Below are 23,819 nucleotides of genomic sequence, written 5' to 3' on the forward strand. Positions count from 1 at the left end.
TTACGTACAAATCATCAAAGAAAAACCATGAATCTGCATTCCCTTAGGAACGCCTTTGGAGTCTCTTCACCTTTTACTTAGGTGGTATTTCAGCTCTGCATTCCTTTAGGAACGACTTTGGAGCTAAGCTCTGCATTCCCTTAGAAACGACTTTGGAGCTTCTTCACCTTTGACTTAGGTGGCATTTTAGCTCTTCATCCCCTTAGGAACGACTTTTGATCTTCTTCGCCTTTTACTTAGGTGGTATTTTAGCTCTGCATCCCCTTATGAACGACTTTGGAGCTTTTGTCACCTTTGTTACACTCAATGGTGTAACCACAGATTTATTACAACAGGCCGAAGGTTAAATCTTCTTATATTGTCTTCGGAGGGAAAATTTAAAGACAAAAAAGTAAAAATACATTGAACTTGGAAACTTTCTGGTCGAGCCCCTGTGTTGCTTTTGTAAATATGTCTCGATTCGGGCATAGTGTTGTTGATTGTGCGAGCTTCGGACTCCTCTCGAGTGTCGCGATGTTGTTGTGCTTGGTGATGCCCTTCTAGCTGCTGATTATGAACCAAGGTAGGTGCCAATGGTGGTGGTGGCGATAACTGAGCCCATGTAGCTTGAGAATGACTTGCCGAAGGAACTGATGTCGTGGGTTGCTGGTTGCCCACATACTCAGGGATATATGGCGAATAGCATGAGGCACTATGCAAGACCTGCTTCGGCTGATTCTGTCGTGCTTCGGCTTCAGCTATTTCCTTCTGCTTTTGGATCATGACTTGGCACGTCCTTGTTGTGTGTCCCTTATCCTCCCCACAGAATAAGTAGAACAATCTCCTAGGTCGAGTGCTGAACCTACCTCCGAAGCTTCTTCCCCCTCTGCCTCTTGGAGCTAGTGGCCTATTGTCACACCCGGTTTTAAGGAACAAAGCTGGGTGCATCTCATACATGCGCCAATAAGACAGCATATATAATAACAGAGTGTATAGAGATAAATGTCACAATAACATCAGAGTATTTATTACATAGCGGAAGTCTTATTACAAAATAAAAGATAAATATAAAACGAACTAAGGATCATCCTTGGCGCCAAAGTCAACTGGGAAACACCACCTAGATCAGATCGAACTCCTCGTTGTGTGGCTCCTCTTGAACCACATGTTCTTCTCCTGTGGGGGGCGTGAGACAGTAAGGGTGAGCTCACACATGATCATAGCTCAACAAGATGTGGGGAGTGAGCTCACCCTTGTTGTCTCACACCCCCACAGGAGAAGAACAGGTGGTTCAAGTGGAGCCACATCGAGGAGTTCGATTCGATCTAGGTGGCGTCTCCCAGTTGACTTTCTGGCGCCAAGGATAGATTTTAGATCCTTTCATATTTATCTTTTATTTTGTAAGACTTCCGCTATGTGATAAGTACTCTGATTATATTGTGACATTTATTGCTATACACTCTGTTATTATATATGTTGTCTTCTTTGGTGCATGTATGAGATGCACCTGGCTTTGTCCCTTAAATCCGGGTGTGACATCCACCTCCTACGAGGAGACCTCCTTTGAGTCATCTGACCCGCCGAGCCCCGCGCGCTCGACGGACCGGATGTATGCCCGCTCCGCCATGGCTCACTCGAAAGGAGAAGAAGCAAGGAAGGATAAGAAGGCGAATCAATGAGAACAAGTGGGAAGAGCAGCCAAGGCGATCAGGCTATTTAAAGGGGCCGGGAGATGACCATTCGCTTCCTAACCGCTCACCGAACAGTCACAAGAATTCAATAGCGATTCAAACCTCCTGGAAATTAATTAGGCGCTTGGCGCCATTTCGCATAACACGGCACCGGATGGAATCAAATTCAACCGCTCAGATAGAGTATTACACCTCTCCGTCGTATAAAGTTACTATTTCAGGACTACACGATGGACATCTTTTACTGGGTAGACACCCGTTGGGCACACCCATTAGGTGTACCACCTAGATTCTCCGAGATTTTCTGAAGCGGTGAGACCTACAACATATACGCAATGAATATACCATGACAAAGGAAAAGATCGGCTAAAATGGGAGGAAGTTCAGATGCGGTCACCAAGCACAAGTATACTCTGCAGAGGCATTGAAGTTCATGGCTGAGTGGCGTCTAGCCAGGACCTCTTTGTTTTGACTGGCTAGACTCCAACTCATCGTTGATCGAATTGATTCCAGACCAGACAAGATATGGATAGATGTTGTCACCAAGCTATTCTGAAAGATCATTTTGGAAAAAGCATAAGATGAGGACCTTTGTGTTGATTATTTCAAAATCAACTCAAAGCTCGGGGGCTACACCCATTGGGTGCACCTTCGGTGCACCCAACGGACTCATAAAACTTTGAAACCGAGTACTGAATTCTAAAGCCTAAGATGAAGACCTTTGAATTGATTATTTCAAAATCAACTCAAAGCTCAGGGGCTACACCCATTGAGTGCACCTTCGGTGCACCCAACGGACTCATAAAACTTTGAAACCGAGTGCTGAATTCTAAAGCATAAGATGAAGAGCTATGAATTGATTATTTCAAAATCAATTCAAAGCTCGAGGGCTACACCCAACGGACTCACAAAACTTTAAAACTGAGTGCTAAATTCTAAAGCATAAGATGAAGACCTTTGTGTTGATTATTTCAAAATCAACTCAAAGCTCGGGGGCTACACCCATTGGTTGCACCTTCGGTGGACCCAACGGACTCATAAAACTTTGAAACTGAGTGCTGAATTCTAAAGCATAAGATGAAGACCTTTGAATTGATTATTTCAAAATCAACTCAAAGCTCGGAGGCTACACCCAATGGGAGCACCTTCGGTGCACCCAACAGAATTGTAAATACCTCAAGCCAGAAGGAGAGCTCATAAGCAAATACCGAGAACCTTTGAATCGATTATTTCAAAATGAACTCAAAGATTGGGGGCTTGTGGGGGATGGATATCCCCCAGGTCCACTCAGGGGAAAAAACTTCACTCGAGGCCACATGGCAGTCGCCCCTCTGTGGCATCCCGTCGTGGGCCGAGCAAATGGAAACAGTAGAAGCAGGCCGACCCAGAAGCGAGAAGGGCCCACGCCTGAGCTAGTCACGGTCTGGGCGTGATCGTGTTAAGGCCGTTCGTTTTCTCGCGCCCGACATCCTCAAACGCCGGAGATAGCTCGGAGCGAAGGCGCCGGGTTTTCCTCGGGATAGTGAAGGTTGTTTGCTATTAATTAGGAGACAAGTAGGAAAAGTACGATCAGCATGTATGCGGGAAGCACCCTACGGTCGTTTATATAAGGCCAAGGGGCTTCCCATAGCTCGGTAGACACCACCTGTAACATCACTCACATACAAAACCACCCTAGGAAGTAGGGTATTACGCTCTTCAAAGCGGCCTGAACCCACTAAAATCCGCTTCTCTCTCTCTCTCTCTCTCTCTCGTGCGCAAGCACGAACCATGGAGTTACGATCCTCGACACCGTCCTACCCAAAAGCACCAGGAGGGTACCCCTGGGTGTGCGGTCGGGTACCAAACACCGACACAGACAGTGAAAGATAATACTTTAAACAGATAGAGAATACTTTTATGAACATTTTGCAATTTGAACCACCCAATTTGGAGTTCATATGCAAAGGATATGAAATAAACAAGTTTTGGAATTCAACATACTAAATTAGACCCATTTCTACGATTAAACATAAGCTCGGGGTTCTCTCTGCAAGATTTCAGGGATTCGACTACAAAAACTAGGGATGGTGGGTTCTATTACTCAGAAGCCAAGGGTTCTTTTTATAAAGCGGTAAACCGAAGGGGTATCAGGTCTTCTCAACCGTTAGATCTCAGATCGGCGGACAAGACTAGATCCAGCGGGGTGAGCGAGTGAGCCCGCAGGCACGGACCTGACAGGTGGGGCTTAGGGCGGAGCGAGACGATGACGCGCGAGGCCCACGGGATAGCGACGTGCTATGGGCGCGAAGCGCTATGGCCACCCGATCTCGGATCAACGGCCCCAGTTCAACAAACCACGCGAACTGTTACCCGAAAATATGTGACATCGAATGATGGATGAACGGTCAGGATCCGACGTGAGGGGGGTTATCAGCTCCGGCCGGCTAGCGGCAACGCTGTTCGCGCCCTCGGTGGCGTAGTCGCCGGAGACGAGGCAGACCGAGATTCCTAGGGGCGCTAGGGTGGTCTGGGTAGCCAGGGAGGTTGGGGAGGACCTGGCTAACACTATAGCGAGGCCTGGGTTGTGAGAACGGGGCTGAGACAGGCGGACAACGGAGGGGGGACCTCGGGCGGACCAGAGGCCACTCTGGCAAGCAATACCCGCCGCGGTGGGGGATAATCCAGCACACTAAGGGCGGCATGGGCTTCGGTGAGAGGGTAGGAGTGCTCTACAACTAGGTTTGGGCACGAGGAGGGGTTGTGCCGGCCGAACGCCATGAGGACACGGCGGCCCGACGAGGGGCGACTTCGGTGAGCCAAAATTACCTAGGGTGAGATAGAATTGGTGCAGAAGAAGGGCGGGGGAAGGTTACTTACATAGAGACGGCGCTCAGGGCTGCTTGGCACAGCGCGAGGGGGCTCCGGCTGGCCGGACGACGAGAAATCGTGGCGGCGGCGAACTCCCACCAGCACAAGGAAGGGGTTAAGCATGGAACAGGTAGGGGGATCGGTGGGAGGGAAAACCACTGCGGGTTCCCAGTGCATAGGGCTCCGGCGAAGCTCACCATGGCCGAGGCAACGACAGAGACCCGGCATGGACGGCGGAATGGCGGAGCAACAGTGGGGGCGGCGCTGCGGGCTGAGTGAGCGCGAGGGTAGGGAGAAAGTGAATGAGAGGCAAAGGCAAAATGAGGGGGTGCAGGGTCTTCACCTAGGCGCTCGAGCGACATGGGCGGGCGAGTCATGGGGGAGTGGGCACGGTTTGACCGTGCGGGACGCACGCCCTAGGCACGGGCGCGGCGGTTGCGCGGGAGGGGACAGGTCTGATGAGGGGGGCCGTGAGTCAGCGTGGGAGCACGCGGGCGAGTGAGGCGCGGCACTGACGGTGCAGTCTCACTGGGCAGAGAGGGAGAGGACGAGCGAGCGGGCGCGGCGTCGACAGGTGGGGCCCGCCTGTCAGCAGGCATGCACGCACGCGGGGGCGATTAGCTAGGCTGAGTGGGCCAAAAGACCGACAAGGGAGGAGGGTTCAGGCTGCTTTCCTTTTTCCTTTTATTCCTGAATTTCTAATCCTTTTTCTTTTCTTTTCTTCCTTTGTATTCAAATTCAAACTTGCTCCAAATGCAAATCCCACTAATTCAAACATGTGTATCAAACAAAAGGATGATTTAGGTTCAGCATGATGCAACATCCCATGGCTCACATAGGTTTTGACATAGTTAAGAAATAATTAATCTCCCAGTTAATGGACATAATACTAATAAAAAGAGGAGAGAGGAAGACTAGAGAGAGAGAAACAAGAGGTAACACCTGAATTTAGTGAAACCTTGCCGACTCACCTTAGTAGTGTTTGATGGTTTGATCGACCTGAGGCATAAAGGGATCACGACTTGTGGGTAAAGTGTGCAACCTCTGCAGAGTGTTAGAAACTGGTATATCAGCCGAGCTCACGGTTAAGAGCAGCCTTGGGATCCTCTTTGATTAGAACTTTGGATACTTTTATGATGATGGTTAATAATGATGTTATAAATCTGATCTCCGGTATTTCCTCTTTTGAGGGGGTACTTCTGGGTAATAACTGGGTTTATTACTAAAACTTGGCTCTACTAATAATAATAAGTACTTGACCAACTAAAAGCAATTGCTTAACCTCAACTCCATATACAGCTAGTCCACTTTAGCCAAACGGGACATTTGTTGAGTACGTTGATGTGTACTCACCCTTGCTTTACACACCACCCCCACCCCAGGTTGTCCCCACTGTACTCAATGCTCAGGAGGTGATGCTGGCAACATGGAAGACTTCGAGGAGTTTCAGGACTACGACGAGTTCTAGTTCTTTCTTAGTGGCAGACCCCCAGTCAGCTGCCTGTGTAGGCTTAGCTTCTACGTTTCGCATTTCCGCACTTTGATATTTATGTTGAACATTATGGCTATGTACTAGACTCTGTGGATGTCTCTGACATCTTGATGTAATTAAAGTACCTTTCCGTTATTTAATTCGAGCATTGTGTGATGATGTCCAATTATGTAATCGCTGTGTACGTGAGTTTCTGATCCTGACACGTACATGGTTCGCATTCGGTTTACCTTCCAAACCGGGTGTGACAATGTGCATTCCATGCTCGAGCTCTAGTATGATTGCATTTGTACTCCAATTTTTGAGACAAGTTAAGTTTGAAAGGTAGAATTTGTAAACACCCTAAAATCATATTTTGGGTAATCTATCAAAGTTCGTCCTAAAGCTTAACTAATTATGGTTTAGAACAAGAAATTTGAATAAAGGATCCTCATATAAAATTTATAGTTTCATTGAATTATATGCTCAGAAGTATTCTCCATAAGATTTAAGTTAAATTATCTCTCCATAAAGATCATACAAAATAAATGATCATAAAACATTAAGTTTGGATAAGATTCTAATTGGACAAACAATGTATCTCATGAAAATTAAAAATTCTTTGTGTGTGTACAACACATTTGCGTCATTTGAAATATGATAGTTAGTATAAAAATATAATAATAATAATAAGTATATGTCACTATTATATTTTGAATTATCAAGGTCTCCAAATTAGAGATTAAATTTAAAATCTTTTAATAACCATTAAGATTTTCAATTGTTGATATGAGTGAATTATTTTCTTCTTCTCGCTCTCATGAATTAAGCATCAATACCATTGAAAAATAATAAAATAAATAATAAAATATTATTGCATCATGCTAGGATTATTTTGTTTGTTGAATCAAAATTTGAGCGTGAAATTCAAAACCTAATTTTAATTTGAATTTGAATTAAGAAGAAAAACAAAACTGAAAATAGAAATAAGGAGAAAAGAAAATAGAAAAGAAGAAAAATGGGAAAGTAGCGCACTTGGGCCAATTTCGCTTTGCTCGGCCCATTTCCTTTCCCTTCCCCCACGACCGTGCATCCCAATCCCTTGAAATTCGGTGCCGACGCGTGGGGCAGGGCTGTCAGCCCCACAATGCTTGTCGCGCACGATCGCTTCCACGCCTTGCGTCGCTATTCCGCAGGCCCCCCTGGCAGTCACCACACCTCACCTGCATGTGTATGGATTAACTACGGACTTCCTCTATTGTGTGGGCCCGGGACTCCACGCGTTGTTCATCTTCTAGCCGGAGAGTATTCGACCGGATGGCGCGGAGGTTGTTACAACCGCCTCTAGCCCCGCCTCGGCCGCAGCTTGGGGCATTAATACCAGGGGGAGCCCTTGTTGTCTTGACCCCCCATCTATACCGAGTCCACGACCAGATCGAGCTAATTCGGGCACAAACCCGTCGAGGAGAGAGAGAGTGAGTGAGTGAGTCATGCGTCGCCGGGAGTGCCCTAGACCGTGTATTGGTTGTTCAAGCGGGGGAGCCGCACAGGAACTCCCACGTCGCATTGGACAAGCTATTCGTGGCATCATCAGTCGAGGGACGGTGATCGAGCGGTGGGATTTCTCGCCGGGCAGTGGTGGTTGGCGCGGGGTTCCCCTCATTGGAGGCAGTAGAGTCTACGCATCCGATCTAGGTGAGGACTCCTCCCTCTAATTCGTTACGGCCTCCTCCATGAATAGTGCGCATCTAGCGAATGTTAGGAAGCGAGGATGATCACTGGGGCATCGCTAGTAATGTCGCAGTTGTGGGTGAAAGGGCCGGCACTGCTTGGCCTACCGCGTAGGAAGAAGATGAAATCGTGGCCGTCGATTTCCTCGCAGACGTGCCTGATCAGGGCTCGAATTAGAGATGGCCAAACGGGCCGCCCGGCCCGGCCCGGCCCGGGCCCGGTGAAGCCCGGCCAAAAACCGGGCCGGGCCTGCTGTGCCATCGTGCTCAAGTTTCTGTCCAAGCCGGCCCGCAGCGGGCCTAAACGGGCCGGGCCGGCCCGTTTAGCACGAAAAAAACGGGCCGAAAACGTGCTAAACGGGCCGGTAAGCACGTTTTAGTGTAAAAAAACCGGGCTTAACGGGCTTAGAGGTAAACGGGTCGTGCCGGGCTAGCCTGCCGTGCCTAGTTTCCTGTCCAAGCCCGCCCGCTTATTCTACCGTGCCGGGTTCGGACCGGGCCCAAAAACCGGGCTTCGTGCCGGGCTCACGGGCCTCGTGCTTTTTGGCCATCTATAGCTCGAATACCCTTCGAGTAAATAGATCTGGGCCTCGTGTCTGAAATTGTGTGGGCTAAATTAGATCCTGGTCTTTTAAATCTGGAGCGTAGACGATTGGTCCAACTGTCCTTGATGCTAGATACCCCTTCGCATGGCATATTTAGTAAAGAGCCCCTCAGCTTTTCCGAAACTAACCCACCATCCCTAACAGTTGTAAAACCATTGCACCTAAGTCCAAACTCTTCCGAAATAGACCTTGACCTTGTAATAAATAATACACGCAGTCCATTTTAATTCATAATAAATGAATAAAGCCCTGGGAATTGATTTTTGGAATAAAAACAATTCCTAGAACTTTGAAAATCCATAACTTGCTCATTTTTTCTCCAATTTGATCCATTCAAATTGTGTTAACTTCGTAATAATGTTGCCTACATCTCCGTAACATTACTTTATCAAATAACATGGTTTCAAAAATAAATATTCATTTAACCTATGTTTAGTGGATTAACCCTTCTAAACAAAGTTAATATATCCATAATTATAGTGTGACTAAAATATAACCTCTATGCAAATTATAAACTAGATTAAAGATAAATTAGTTATTTATTTGTCATAACCTTCCGACTTATATTAATCAATTAAGATTAAAAGATTTACTATTTAACCATCTAAAACTTGAGAATATTATATCTTTTAACCGTAACTCCGATTTTAGTCGTTCTCGAACCCACGACCTCGTAGCAACGTGTAGATTATTATTATTGCATATTGTGCTTGTGTTTGTTGTGATGTTAATTTTGCCTATACCATGTTTGTTTGTATTGCTACGTTTAGCAGTGAGGTCACGAGTCACCTGAAGATCATCCTGGTACCTGGAATCTCAAGTCCAGGCAAGTTGTGCCCTTGACCACTTTTATTGTCCAATAATGTTCTTTATTATCACTTATTCATGCATAGGCTTAATTTTGATGGGACCTAATAGGTCACCCTAGTTTGGTTATCTTGTTACCTTGTTTACCCCTGAACGATTTGGGTAGTTTTGCTATTGCTCTATATGGTTTTGGGTTTAATATTACATCATGTTCATGTTCCAATTATACTATTATTTTATTTATTGTTCATGACAAGATCATTATATTAATTAGAACATGGAGCTTAACTTGAGAAACACGTGCCACCACAAGGGTGGAATGAGATGCCTTGGCTGACTAACTAGGAAAGCTAGTGGAGGACTACCTTACCCGATATGGACAAGGGCAGTAGGGGAGTAGGCGTGTAGGGAGGTTCCCGGGTTGATTTTGCTGCGATGGCGATCAGACGAGGGATTCCTTTATTGCTCTTCCTAGAACTGTAGCGGGTTTTCTAAAGCTAATGGAACTTTGTAAAGGCCTCATAGTGGATCCCCAGCCATTCACCTCGGTAGTTTTTAAGGGTCTAGCTAACCATGGCGACATGGGATACATGACTTGTGGGTACAGGGTACAACCTCTGCAGAGTGTAAAACTGGTATACTAGTCATGCTCGCGGTCATGAGCAGCTCAGGACTCTCGCATGATTAAATTATGGAACTAAATTCAATTTGTCAGTTGCATTGCATGGGATTTTTTTATTAATTTTGTTCTATTATTATTATGGTTTGGTATTTACTTACATTTAGTATCTGCTAATAAAATTTGACCAACTTATTAAAAGCAATGCTCAGCTTTAACCCCTATTATTGATCAGCCTTACACATCACATGAACTCTCACCTTTGGTGAGTTCATGCACATTATTCCCCACAACTTGTTGAGCGATGAATATATGTGAGCTCACCCTTGCTGTCTCACACCCCCCACACACACAGGTCAAGAACAGGTACCACAGGATGAGGCGCATGGAGGATACTGTGATGTTTTCATGAGAGGTCTAGGTCGTCGTCTTCCAGTTAACATTGGGTTGCTGGATCATTGTCTCCTGACGATGTAATTATTTATTTATTTTGTACAGAACTCCTATTATAAAGTAAAGTTGTGACATTTGTTTATGTACCATGATTGATCATATGTGTGAGACTTGGTCTCAGCACACCTGGTGATTATGTTCGCACCTGGGTCCCTAAAACCCGGGTGTGACATTAGCTCAACTATTGCTTGCCACATGGCGTCGAGCATGTAACCACGAAACATGATAGGGATAATTCTCTCCATTAATATATGGAAGTCATGGCTCTTTAACCCAGTTAGTTTTCCTGTTTTCAAATTCACAACTCTTTTCAAGCCCATAGCATAACCATCGGGAAATTTAATTTTTTTCATCCATCTCATTACCTCGATCTTGTCCTTAGAGGTAAGACAGAACAAGGCATGTGGCGGCTTGCTGTTGTCATTGAGCACTTGGGTTGGTCGGTCATAAAGCATTGCTAGTTCTCTTCGAGTTTTCAGATTCTCCTTTGTTTTTTCAAAATTCATGCAGGTGTGTATGAGGGCTTCAGCAACATTACTTTCTTGGTGCATGACATCAATGTTGTGCATAAGAATCAATGACGGCATATAAGGGAGCTCCCACAGACCACATATATGTGTCCAGTTGTGGTCCATTCTGAATCCTTGGTACTTGTCCCCCTTTTCATTTAGCACAAGGTTGTTCAACTAAGCATATATTATTGTTGTGTTTAAACGTTTAGGCAGTCCTTTGGTGACCACGGTGTTCTTTATAAAGTTTTTTTATCGCTCCTAAAGGGGTGTTTCCTGGGCAACCAGCGTCGATGGCAATCGAAGTAAGTGATCTTTCCACCATGAGCAAGACGGAAGCAATCTGTATCTGAACCGCAATATGGACATGTCAATCTATCATGTGTACTCCAACTGGCAAAAATAGCATACGCCATGAAGCCATGCACCGACCACAAATACGCAACTCGAAGTTTGAATATCTGTTTTTAAAAACATTGTATGCTTCGACTGCTTTTCAAAGATCCTTCAACTCTTTAATCAAGGATTTTAACATGACATTGAGTTTCTTTCCAGGATGGTTTGGGCTAGGTATGATTAAGCAAAGAAATATAAACTCATACTTCATACAAAGAGAAGGTGGAAGGTTGTATGGAATAACAAAGATGGACCAACATGGGTATGGTGATGTTATTTGACCAAAATGTAATACCCAAATCATAGTAAAAAAAGGAGTTAGAGTATTTGATGTTTATGGATTTTTTCCTTTCTATGTGACACATGCATATATATATACACATAAAAGTTAATACATTCTTTAGTAACTAGAAAGAATATATATAATAGTGAAAATACTTCTTCATGTTGGTATTTTATTTGTGCATATAATCTAAGTGTGAAACTCACAACAAAATTTGAATTCAAATTTGAGATCTAAAAATAAAAAATAAAAGAAAACTGAAAAGAAAAAGAAAAAGAAAAAAGAAAACGCGCGCTTGGGCCAAATTGGCCACATCGGCCCACTCCAACCCCGCAGCAAGCTTACCCTCGGCCTAGGCATGGCTGTGTCTGGTAGACCTATGGGACCCACCCGTCAATGGCGTCGTGCGCGTTCTCCTCCCCACTCAAGCTATTGGCACCGACATCTGGGGACCACTTTGTCAGCCTCCTCTTCTATTCCTCCTCGCTGAGTCATGGGCCTGTGTGACCAGCTACCTCCGCCCTCTTACCTCGGGGACCCACCTGTCATTGCACTCGTTCACCTAAAAATCTGGTGCAGCCAATTACCTCCCGAGGAACCATCCTCCATCCCTGACCTCGCCCTCTTGAGTCTGCGTCTGCCGCATTATTAGAGTCCCCGTTTCCCCCTCTCCTCATAGGTGACCAGAGAGCCAAGTTGCGACCTGAAAATCCGAGAGCGAGAGAGAGAGTTGGGAGCGGCGCTGTGACCAATACTTGTGGAATGCGCCGTCGAAACTTTACTGCAGGGGGCAGTTGGGATCACCCGAACACACCGCTTGCGGTAGAACCCTCCTAGGGCAGGATCGAGGTCGGTGCAACGTTGAATTTCTCGCCGGAGGTCAAAGCAGGGGCAGATCCACCCTCTCCCATGGGCGCCTAACTCTGTGTGTCTAAACGCAGGTGAATCACCATCCTCGGGTTCGGTTCGTCATCCACAATAATTTTGGGGGTTTGTGGGGGAATTTGGGCGTTGGGGCTTCGACGGGTCGCGTGCGACAATGGCGCCGCCATGGTTATGGGTGGCCCGTCGTCGCCAGCAACGACTCATGCTGGGTTGTCGTGCACCATTGATTGTCTAGGTGACGGATGAGATTAGGTGATGCGTATTGTTTCGGGTAGATCCCGTGTAGACCGTGCGATCTAGATCTGACGTGCAGGGATGAAACGCGTTACTTTAAATCCATAGCGTTGGTCACGGATCCGATCGTTGTCCTCGCGTATCGCTTCATTGAGAGCGTGGTTCTAATCTGGAGCGGTTATCGATTGGGCGTCTTAGAACAAATGATACCCTTTCGTTCAGACATATTAACAAAAGAGACCCTACGCTTGCACAAAATTAACTTGCCATCCACGGTTGTTTTAGAATCATTACCAACAAGTCCTAGTTCTTATAAACCGACCCCTAGATTTTCTAGGAATAGTGGCCGCCACCCAATACTTTGAGAAAGCAGTAAATAAATTAAAGAAATTGAATTTTAGCATAAAATCTATTCACCAACATTAGGAAATTCATAACTTCTTTAAGTTAGCTCCAAATTGATACATTCCAGTTGCATTAGACTCATATTAATATTGTCTATCAGTTCGTAACCTAATTTTACCATGTAACATAGAGATTAACTCAAGCACTCATTTTGTTTTATGTTTAGCACCTAAATATTCAGAAAATCATAACTCTTAAACCGTAACTCCGAATTTAGTGGTTCTCGAACCTAGAATCTCGTTATGATACGTAGAATATTATCATGCATTATGTTATTCTATTTGGTGTGATGTTAATTTCTCCTATACCATGTTTGTTAGTATTGTTGTGAGTAGACGAGCAAGCAACCACGGACCCAGGTACTCAGCAGGTGGAAAATTCTGAGCAGGAGCTCGTTGAAGGAAAGTTGTGTCCTTGACCACTTTCATTTATCCAATAATGTTCTCTATAATCATTTTGGCATGCTTAAACTTAATTTTGATGTGACCCAATAGGTCACCCTAGTTTGATCATCTTTATACCTTGTTAACCACTGAACTTTTTGGGTAGTATCTGCTATTGCTATATGTGGTTTTGGGTGTTGAGATAATTACTATTCATGATCATGCTTTGTTATTATTGTTCTACTCTGATCATGATAAGACTATTGTGTTAATTAGAACATGGAGCTTAACTTGAGATAAACGTGCCACCACAAGGGTGGAATGGGACGCCCTTGGCTGACTAATTAGGAAAGCTAGTGGAGGTCTACCTTACCCCAAAGGGGCAATGGCGGTAGGGAAGTTGTCGATGTAGGGAGGTTCTCGGGTTGATTGTGCTGCGATGGCTTTTCAGACGGGGGACTCCTATATCGCTCTCCTTAGAAACCATAGCGGGTTTTCTGAAGCTAGTGGAACTTTGTAAAGGCCTTGTAGTGTTACCCTGCCTCGTCTCCTCGATAGAGATGAATGGGATTTCTAGACCCCTTGGCAAATGGGTAGCATGACTTGTGAGTAAAGGGTACAACCTCTGTAGAGTGTAAAACTGGTATACTACCGTGCTCGCGGTCATGAGCAGCTCTGGACTCACGCATGATTAACTTATGCAATTAAACTCAATTTGTCATTTACATCGCATTATGGTTTTATTATTAATTTTGATCTATTATTATTCTGGTTTGGTATACACTTACATTTAGTAACTGCTAATAAAATTTGACCAACTTATTAAAAGCAATGCTCAGCTTTAACCATTATTTGTTGACCAGCCTTACACTTCACATGGGCTCCCACCTTTGGTGAGTTCATGCACATTATTCCCCACAACTTGTTGAGCTATGATCTTTTTGTGAGCTCACCCTTGCGATATATAAAACCCCACACAGGTGAAGAACAGGTAGCCCAGGAGGAGGTCTACTACGAGAAGTACGAGCTAGTCTAGGTGGCGTCTCCCAGTCAGCTTTATGGCGCCAAGGAATAATTATTAGTTCGCTTTATTGTTATCATTTATTTTTGTAAGACACTTCCGCAATGTAATAATTTTTGTGACATTTATCTCTATACACTTGGTCATTATATGTGATGTTCTTCTTTGGCGCACATATGAGACGCACCCGGGTTTATCCCTTAAATCCGGGTGTGACACAAAAGGTGTGAAGCCATCGGTCGTGAGGCTGATTCGAACATTCCTCGGTTCAGCTGCAAAGTCTGGATCAAACATGTCGACAACCTTCCAAGCATCCCCATCAAAAGGGTACACCATTAGCTCATTGTTCTCACGAACACCTTCTTTGTGTCATCGCATGTGCATGGCAGTTTTTTTAGATAGAAACAACTGTTTCACTCGAGCAGTTAGTGGCAAGTAGTGATGCTGCTTATGTGCAACATTTGTCATCACCTTGTCACCCTCATCATTAACAACTTCCACAAATCTAGATTGTCCACATTTCAGATATTTTTTTCTCTCCTGCATGCTCCTAATGAAAAGCATACAATTATTTTTGCACACATCAATCTTTTCATAATCCATATCGAGACCTTTGATAATTGTATTTGAATGGTACATATCTTTAGGCAACTTATTGGGCTTTGGCAGCACATCTCCTAATAACTTTAAAATCTCGTTGTAACAGATGTTCGAGAAAAAATACTTGGACTTAATGGCCATGAGCCGAGTCACAAAAGCGAGTATACTCACATCTGTGTGTTTATGCAACGGCTCTTCAGAGTCTTTTAGTAGTTTAAAAATCTGGAAACCTCTGGTGTGGCAGGATCCTCGGGGCTTAGGTTTAACTCTGTACGTAGCGAATCTAGCATCTCATGCATCGCATGATCGCCAACCCAATCATTGTTCTCCTCCTCTTCTACATTCGGGTTGGGAACTACCTCACCATTATGTTCCTAGACCTCATATCCTGTCATAAATCTAAACCGACAAAGATCTAGGCTAACTCTTTCCTTATTAAGGAATATACTATTTTCGTGCTGCCTACAAGGGCATCTGACAGTGCCGGTTAATGACAAGGAGAATACATGGTCCACAAAATATTTGGTCTTGGCTACCCAATCATCAGAATGACGCCCATTCCTACTGAAGCCATTGTACATCCATACATGATCTTCAGCCATGCCTGAGATTGTTAAACCGGACCATATCGTAAAAACATTATTCAACTTTGTCAAGGGTATCGGTCCTACATCTATAGGCAAGGATAGGTTCTAAACCCACAAGCTAGCAGGACCCAAAGAAAATTTCAGCATCATAACCTCGTTGTCACTAAACAATATATTAATTATATATAAAATAAAGAATGATATACTATTAATGTACTTATAAAACTAATAATATAATAGTATCATATATTAATATGAAAGTAATGCCACAAATACAATATGCCCCTAATCCCTAAACCACATATACCACTAATACATTAATGAAATTGAACTAAACAATAATATTAGTCACACACACTAATCAAACAAACACAATTACAGATATATACTAGTTTCAGCGGCAATTAAATAATGGCTGTAAAAAATATGGAATAAAATACGCAAAAAATAACCTTTTGATGGGGAAGAACTCGGCGGCGACAGCGGAGTGGTGGCGGGAGGAGGGCTCGACGGCGTTCGAGCGACGGGAGCCAAGGGCGGCGGTGGACGGGAGCTCGGCGGCTCAATGGGACAGGGCCGAGCGGTGGCGGTGCGGCGGGATGGGGCAGTGGCGGGGGTGGCATGGCGGGACTAAGCCGGGGCGGGGACGGGCGCAGCGGGGCCAGGGCGGCGGCGTGGCGAGCAGCTGGCGGCGGTGGCTACGGCTTCGCTCGTGAGAAGGAAATAGAGAGAAGAGAGAAGATAGAAGGAGGTGGGCGGCTGTTTAAAAAGCCTTATTTTGGGCGGCCAAGGTTCGGCCACCGCGCGCCACCGAAAATTAACCCATATTTTCGGCGGCCCAACCCTGGCCGCCGAAAATAAGCTTGGCCACTGAAAGTGATGTACAGTTATGTTGTGTATGGGATGCCCTTGGCTGTCTAATTAAGAAAGATAGTGGATGACTATCTTACCCGAAAGGGGCAAGGGCAGTAGGGGACTTGTCGGTATAAGGAAGTTCTCGGGTTGATCATTCTGCGATGGCTTTTCAGGCGAGGGATTCCTATATCGCTCTCCTCAGAAATCGTAGCGGGTTTGCTGAAGCTAGTGGAACTTTATAAAGGCCTCGTAGTGCCACCCTACCTCGTCTCCTTGGTAGATATGAATGGGAAGTCGCGATCCCTTAGCAAATGGGTAACACGACTAGTGGGTAAAGATGTGTGACCTCTTCAGAGTGTAAATTAGTATATCAGTCGTGCTCACGGTCATGAGTGGCTCGGACCCTCACATGATTAACTTATGGAATTAAACTTAATTTGTCATATGCATTGCATTGTGGGTTATTATTAATTATGATATCTTATTTATTTGGGTTGGTATCTACTTATACTTAGTAACTGCTAATAAAACTTTGACTAACTTTAAAAAGCAGTGCTCAGGTTTAACCATCTTCTTTGGTAAGCCTTACACTTCACATGAGCCCCCACCGTAAGTGAGCTCATGCACATTATTCACCACAACTTGTTGAGCGATGAACGCATGTGAGCTCACCCTTGTTGTACTCACATCCCCCCTAGGTCAAGAGCAGGTACCACAAGATAAGGAGCATGAAGGATGCTGCGATGAGTTCGTGAGAGGTCTAGGTCGTCGTCTCCTAGTCAACTATGGTTGCGGAGGATTGTTGTCTTCGTATGATGTAATTATTAGCGATTTTATATAGAACTCCTATTATATAGTAAAGATGTGACATTCGTTTCTGTACCATGAGTCATCATATGTGTGAGACTTGATCCTAGCACACATTTGATTCACGCCTGGATTTACCCTTAAATTCGGGTGTGACAAAAGTAGTGTCGGTTTCACTCGGGGGCAGAGCAGCAGTAGACATTTAATCTTATCAAGGATTATTTATTTTTGGTTCTACTGACGAAGGTGCTGAAGGGTGGATTGCCTTTCAAGTTATATATTACACCTGAAGATACAGTTATTGAAGCTGATCTGACTCATGAGACTAAAGAAAAAGGAACATGTTGTGACATATTTAAGTTGGAGGTTGGTAGATGCTAAGATAAGGTACACCTTTATTGAGAAATTATGTTTGTGTCTGTTTTATGCATGCACCAAACTTAGATGTTATTTGTTATGTATCTCTTGCATTGTTTTCTGTCAAACCAATGTGATTGACTATAAGCTACAAAACACAGTCATGAGTGGTATAATTGGTAAATGGGCTTACACACTTATAGAATATGACTTGGCCTATGAATCATTGAAATCTATGAAAGGTCAGGTTGTAGCTGATTTTATTATAGAACATCGATTGATGATACTCCTGAGCTAGACATATCATACCTTATTATTGCTCCTTGGACTCTGTATTTTGATGGATCGGATTATAATGAAGGACAAGGGATTGACACCATGCTTGTTTCACAAAGGAATGCCATTTTTTTACTTCTCTAACCGATTAAAAGCTTATTGCACTCACAATCAAGCCAACTATGAAGCTCTCTTATTCGGTTTAGAACTCTTAGATTACATGGGAGTGAAGCATGTAAACGTGTTTGGTGATTCTTAGCTTCCAACAAATTTTAGAGGAGTATCGATGTTTATATGGTATTTTAAATGATTACCTTGAGAGATGTTGGTACATAATTCGATCTTTTGACAAATTCAACATTCAGCATATATCTAGTGCTGAGAATGATAGAGCTAATGGCTTGGTACAGGAAGCTTTAGGTTATCGGGTAACATGAGGAAAATTCCATGTTTCCGGATGTCCAATAGCCAAAGTTGGGCCGAGTATTCAAGTCGTGGATCATCCAGATGGAGTAGACGGACCATCCGCGATAGTATTAAACCATCTAGGCAGAGACGTCGGATCATCCGATGATAGTAGAGGCATTGCCTTAGTTGATTCAATTAACAATGCAGCCGATGCAGTTGATTGGAGAACACCCCTGATTGTATACCTATGTAATCATATTCAACAGACAGCTTTCAAGTATGTTCTATATGATGATGAACTTTATCGACAAACACCTAGTGATGTCTTGCTTAAGTGCTTGGGCCCAGATGATGTTATATTAGCTATGGCTGAAGTACATGAAGGAATTTGTGGTACTCACCAATCGGCTCGAAAGATGAAGTGGCTTTTGAGGAGATCTGGGTTTTATTGGCCTGACATGATAGCTGATTGTTTCAAGTACTAGAAAGGATGTCAAGTATGTCAGAAGTTTGATGATCTGCAATTAGTTCATGTCACCACATTTCATCCTATTATCAAACCTTGGCCCTTTAGGAGATAGGGTTTGGACTTTGTAGGAGAAATCCACCCTTCATCATCGAAAGGGCATCGGTTTGTGCTAGTTGCCACAGATTATTTCACCAAATGGATCGAAGTCATTGCTCTTAAAAAACATGACACATAAGGAGTTAATTGAGTTTGTGACCAAGCATATTATTCATAGATTCGACATTTGCCAAACTTTGACTATGGATTAGGGGACTTCTTTCATGTCAAAGGAGGTATGTGGGTTTTCTAAATTATATAAGATCAAATTGCTCAATTCATATCCATATTATGCTTAGGCTAATGTCCAAGCCGAGTCTAGCAATAGGACATTGATTAGCCTTATTAAAAAGAAGATATTTGATCACCCTAGGCAGTGACATAATGTTTTATCTAGAGCTTTATGGGCTCATAGAATATCTAAGCAATGTGCTACTAAAGTTTCTCCTTTTGAGCTTGTGTATGGGCAATAAGTTGTTTTTCCTGTAGAGATAAACTTGAATGTTGTCAGGTTTGTCAGGTAGAATGATTTAGCTGTCGGTTGACTATTATGATCTAATGATGGACAATATTAATGAAGTGACCGATAAGAGGTTGATGGCTCTAAGGGAGATTGAAAAAGATAAGATCATAGTCTCCCAGTCAACTTTGGGTTGCTCGACCGTTGTCTCCTTATAATGTAATTATTTATTTTGTATAGAACTCATGTTATTTAGTAAAGATGTGACATTCGATCATGTGCCATGATTCATCATATGTGTGAGACTTGGTCCCAGCACACCTGGTGATTATGTTCGTGCCCGGGTCTTGGTGCCCCGAAACCCGGGTGTGACAGAAATGGTATCAGAGGAATGTTGACTGTAGGACGAAACCTAGATAGAACTCGACAACCATTGTCTACTTACCTCTGCTACTCTGATTCTTTCTAAACTTATCTTAATCTTTTCTCATTTATTTCTGCTTTACTCTGATTACTCTTACCTTTTCACTCTAAAGACAAATGTTGATTTCACACTTTGAAATCTTGTACCTAAAGTGACTTTTAGGAATAAGAGACCTACTCTTAGGAACAAAAACAAAAATATTTCTTTTATATAGATATCTATGAACTTGAATGTTTGTTCTTATGATATTTGTCTGATTTGGATCTTTATTTGAGTGTGATGATTTGTGGAGTAATATCCACAATTGCATCTGCATATACACATAGGTATAAATATATATATATATATATATATTTATAAAATAACTAAACAACCTAGATTATCCCCATTGGAATACATCTAGCTTAGGAGATTTATCTTATCCTAAAAGATCTCATTCTAACCAATTCATCTTATCTTAAAAGACTCTCTCTTATCCTAATAGATTCATCTTATCATGAAAGATTCGTTTTATCCTAACCACTATATTTATCTGATCCTAAAGTAACCACTAGGACCTAATCCAAAATAATGAGATCTTAACTAGTTTAATCCAGTCGTACCAACCTAATCTAGATTCTATCTAATCTATTATGATCTAATGTAGAGTAAGTTACTTAATGTTGGTACAAAGGATTAAACCATACTCCAAATCCACTTAAGCTTAAACTGGCGACCTAGATCTACTCGGCCATACCCAACAACTTGACCTACATAACAGATCTATCTTAGCCTCTTGTCCCAAACCAGGATGGAGACACCAAAGAGCAAGACTGGAAAAGGACAAGATCAACCTCGTCAAGGAAGGAGAGAAGTCAAACTCAACCTACAGATGCATTACCACTTAACACGGAATTCTTTCCCATCATAAACTTGCTTACCCTAGGCTATTCTTGCCCTAACCTATCCATCTCTTATATCCTACATAATAAGTAGTTGGATACCTATGCACTCCTAATTACCCACTAATGACTAAAAAAAAGAACGAGACTCTGGGTTTTTGAAGCAATTAAAAAAACAAACTACAAACCAATCCTTCTATATCTTTTTTCTTACAAATCTCGAGGACGAGATTTCTGTTAAGGGGGTAGGATTTGTGAAGCCCAAAATTTTGTATCAAAAAAAAGATATAAATAAAAAAATGTAATTATGTTAGTGTTTTGGGAATGTACTAAAATTCTCCAACGATTTTTGAATTGAAATACCCTATAATAAGAGGTTCGTTGTGAGGAAGATACAACCCTAAAATAAACATGTTTTCTAACCATCATTAAGTAAAAGGATTCTATTTAGTTATCTATTTGTTGAATTGTATAATTCAGTTGACACATCTCCTAAAATAAAGATTAAACATTTATACATTCTAAAATAAGCAACGGATATTATTAATCGTTAATCTTGGCACACATTCAAAGTACTACTTATCTAAAAGGGAATAATATGGGAGTATATCATTTGGCTAAGTAAATAATGGATATATACAATAAAATAAACCTTGTATAACAAGTTGGAGTCTTTTTAGCACTTAAATATACTTTAAAATTTGAACTCCGTTTGAAGTTAATTCAAAATTCGAATTTAATCTAATTTGTGATTTGGGAAGGAAATAGAAAAGAAAATATAGAGACAAACTGTTTACTTGGGCCGAATCCCATAAATAATGGCCCATTTAGCTTTCGTCGCCGCATAAACAGCCCCCGTGCGCGTTCTGGTGCAGCGTCTGGCGGGTGGGCGTCCGTCCACTGGCTGACCCGTGGGGTACCCCTGTCAGGTTAGTCTTCTTCATCTCGCCGCAATGCACGGATGGAAGCTTTACCAAATTCCGAATCAAAGTCCGTTGAGCCACAACAAATTTGGGGTTGTTGCGATTTCGTAGCAAGATTGATGCGACCACGGGTGTATATATACGCGGACTCGTGTCATCCCTAGCTGAGCGAACCAGCAGCCTTTCTCTCTTCTTTCCTTTCCCTCGATGCAGTGAGTTGGAGAGAGAAATTGGGGGAGCACCTCGCGAAGAACTCAGTGGCGCTTGTGATTGGTTGTCGAGGCAGGATCTGGGAGCTGCGCGTGCTCATCCTGTGCCGATCCTAGGACCCTATTGTGCCTATTGACTTGGTTCCGCGGTGGACCACCATCGCTGGGTGGATGCTCATCGGTGGGTGGATCGTGCCATGGTCTGGGTCTCCTACACATGATAGCTCGGTAAGAATTCCGTCGAACACCTCGCCTCAGTTCTTGGACCGTGTAACGCGATTTGATTAGCAGTTTGGGCGTGCTGCTCGCTGGAGGGGCACCGCTGTAAGGGAATGAGCGCCGCTGCCTGTTCGGCTAATTGGAGAAAACGGTCGGGCGTGATCTGCTGGGCGGCTGTCCGCCTTGCCGTGGCTGGCGAACCACAAGCGTCGTTCGCGTTGGTAGGGTGTCGTGGCCAGCCGCCAGGGGCCGCAGGAGTTCGGTCGCCTCGCCAACCCATGCTCGGTATTGGGCAGTGGATGGAGGAAGAAGGCACTCGGGCGTTTGATCTCGATCGGACGACGGGTGTTGGATGAAGGTATGATCAAGTCCGAGCCATCAGATCTCTATCCAGCGGCCAGAATTAATCGATACCCTTTCAACCTGCGCGTTTTGCAAAGAAGGCCTCCTATTTAACTATAAACAACTCGCAGTCCACATTGTGGGAGTTCTGAGTCTTGCTGTCTTTTGCGCAGAACCCCCTTGTGTTTCTGTTAAATTGTGGTCGCAGCCCAGGGATGGATTAAATCAAGTAATTAATATAGGAAAATGATTTTTAATTTAAAAATAAATCAAGAAACTTGTTTAGTTCGTATTAAATCCAATTTAACTCCAAATTAATTCATTCCAGTTGCATTAGATTTGTAATAATATTGTTTATCATCCAGTAACTTTATTTTGTTATGAAAACCGAAACTGAAATTTTATACTTAATTTCTTTTATACACCACTATTAAATCTTTAGAAGCCCGTAACCCAATAATCGTAACTCCGTTTTGATCCATTCTAGTCGCTTTAGTCTCACAATAATATTTATTATCATGTGGTAACTTTGTTTTGTCATGAAATATAGATTAAAATGTTGCACTTAGTCTATGCTATATTTAACCACGTGGATCTTTGGAAAACTATAACTTCTTAACCGTAGCTCAGAATTTAGCAGTTCTCGAACCTACAATCTCGTAGCGATGCGTAGAATATTATTTCATAGTTTGTGCTTTTGTTTGGTGTGATGTTAATTTTGCCTATACCATGTTTATCTGTATTGCTACGTTTAGCAGTGAGGACACGTGTCATCTGAAAAAGCAAGTGGTACCTGGAATCTCAAGTCCCAGGCAAGTTGTGCCCTTGATCACTTCTTTTTACCCAGTCATGTTCTGATTAATCATAATGATCTGCATAGGTTAATTTTGATGGGACCCAACAGGTTACCCTAGTTTGATTATCTTTATACCTTGACTCCACTGAACTTTTTGGGTAGTACATGTTATTGCTTTATGTGGTTTTGGGTATGAAGATTACACTATTCATGATTATACTTTTGTTATCAGTTGTTATTTATTGTTCATGTTAAGATCATTATGTTAATTGGAACATGGAGAACCACCCGGGAAAACAGTGCTACCACAAGGGTTTATGGACGCCCTTGGCTAACTAATTAGGAAAGCTAGTGGAGGACTACCTTACCCGAAAGGGGCAAGGGCAGTAGGGGAGTGGTCAGTGTAGGGAGGCCCTTGGGATGATTTTGCTGCGATGGCGGTCATGCGAGGGATTCCTACATTGGAGCTTCCTATAAACTGTAGCGGGTTTTCTGAAGCTAGTGGAACTTTGTAAAGGCCTCGTAGTGTTACCCTGCCTCGCCTCCTCGGTAGAGGTGTATGGGATTGGTCGTCTCTTGGCAGATGGGTAACATGACTTGTGGGTAAAGATGCGCAACCTCTGCAGAGTGTAAAACTGGTATACTAGCCGTGCTCACGGTCATGAGCAGCTCGATTAAAGATGTGCAACCTCTGCAGAGTGTAAAACTGGTATACTAGCCATGCTCACAGTCAAGAGCAGCTCGGACACTCACATGATTAATTTATGGAACTAAATTCAATTTGTCATA

The sequence above is a fragment of the Zea mays genome, chromosome 4, assembly GCF_902167145.1.
Source record: "Zea mays cultivar B73 chromosome 4, Zm-B73-REFERENCE-NAM-5.0, whole genome shotgun sequence".
NCBI classification, from domain to species: domain Eukaryota; kingdom Viridiplantae; phylum Streptophyta; class Magnoliopsida; order Poales; family Poaceae; genus Zea; species Zea mays.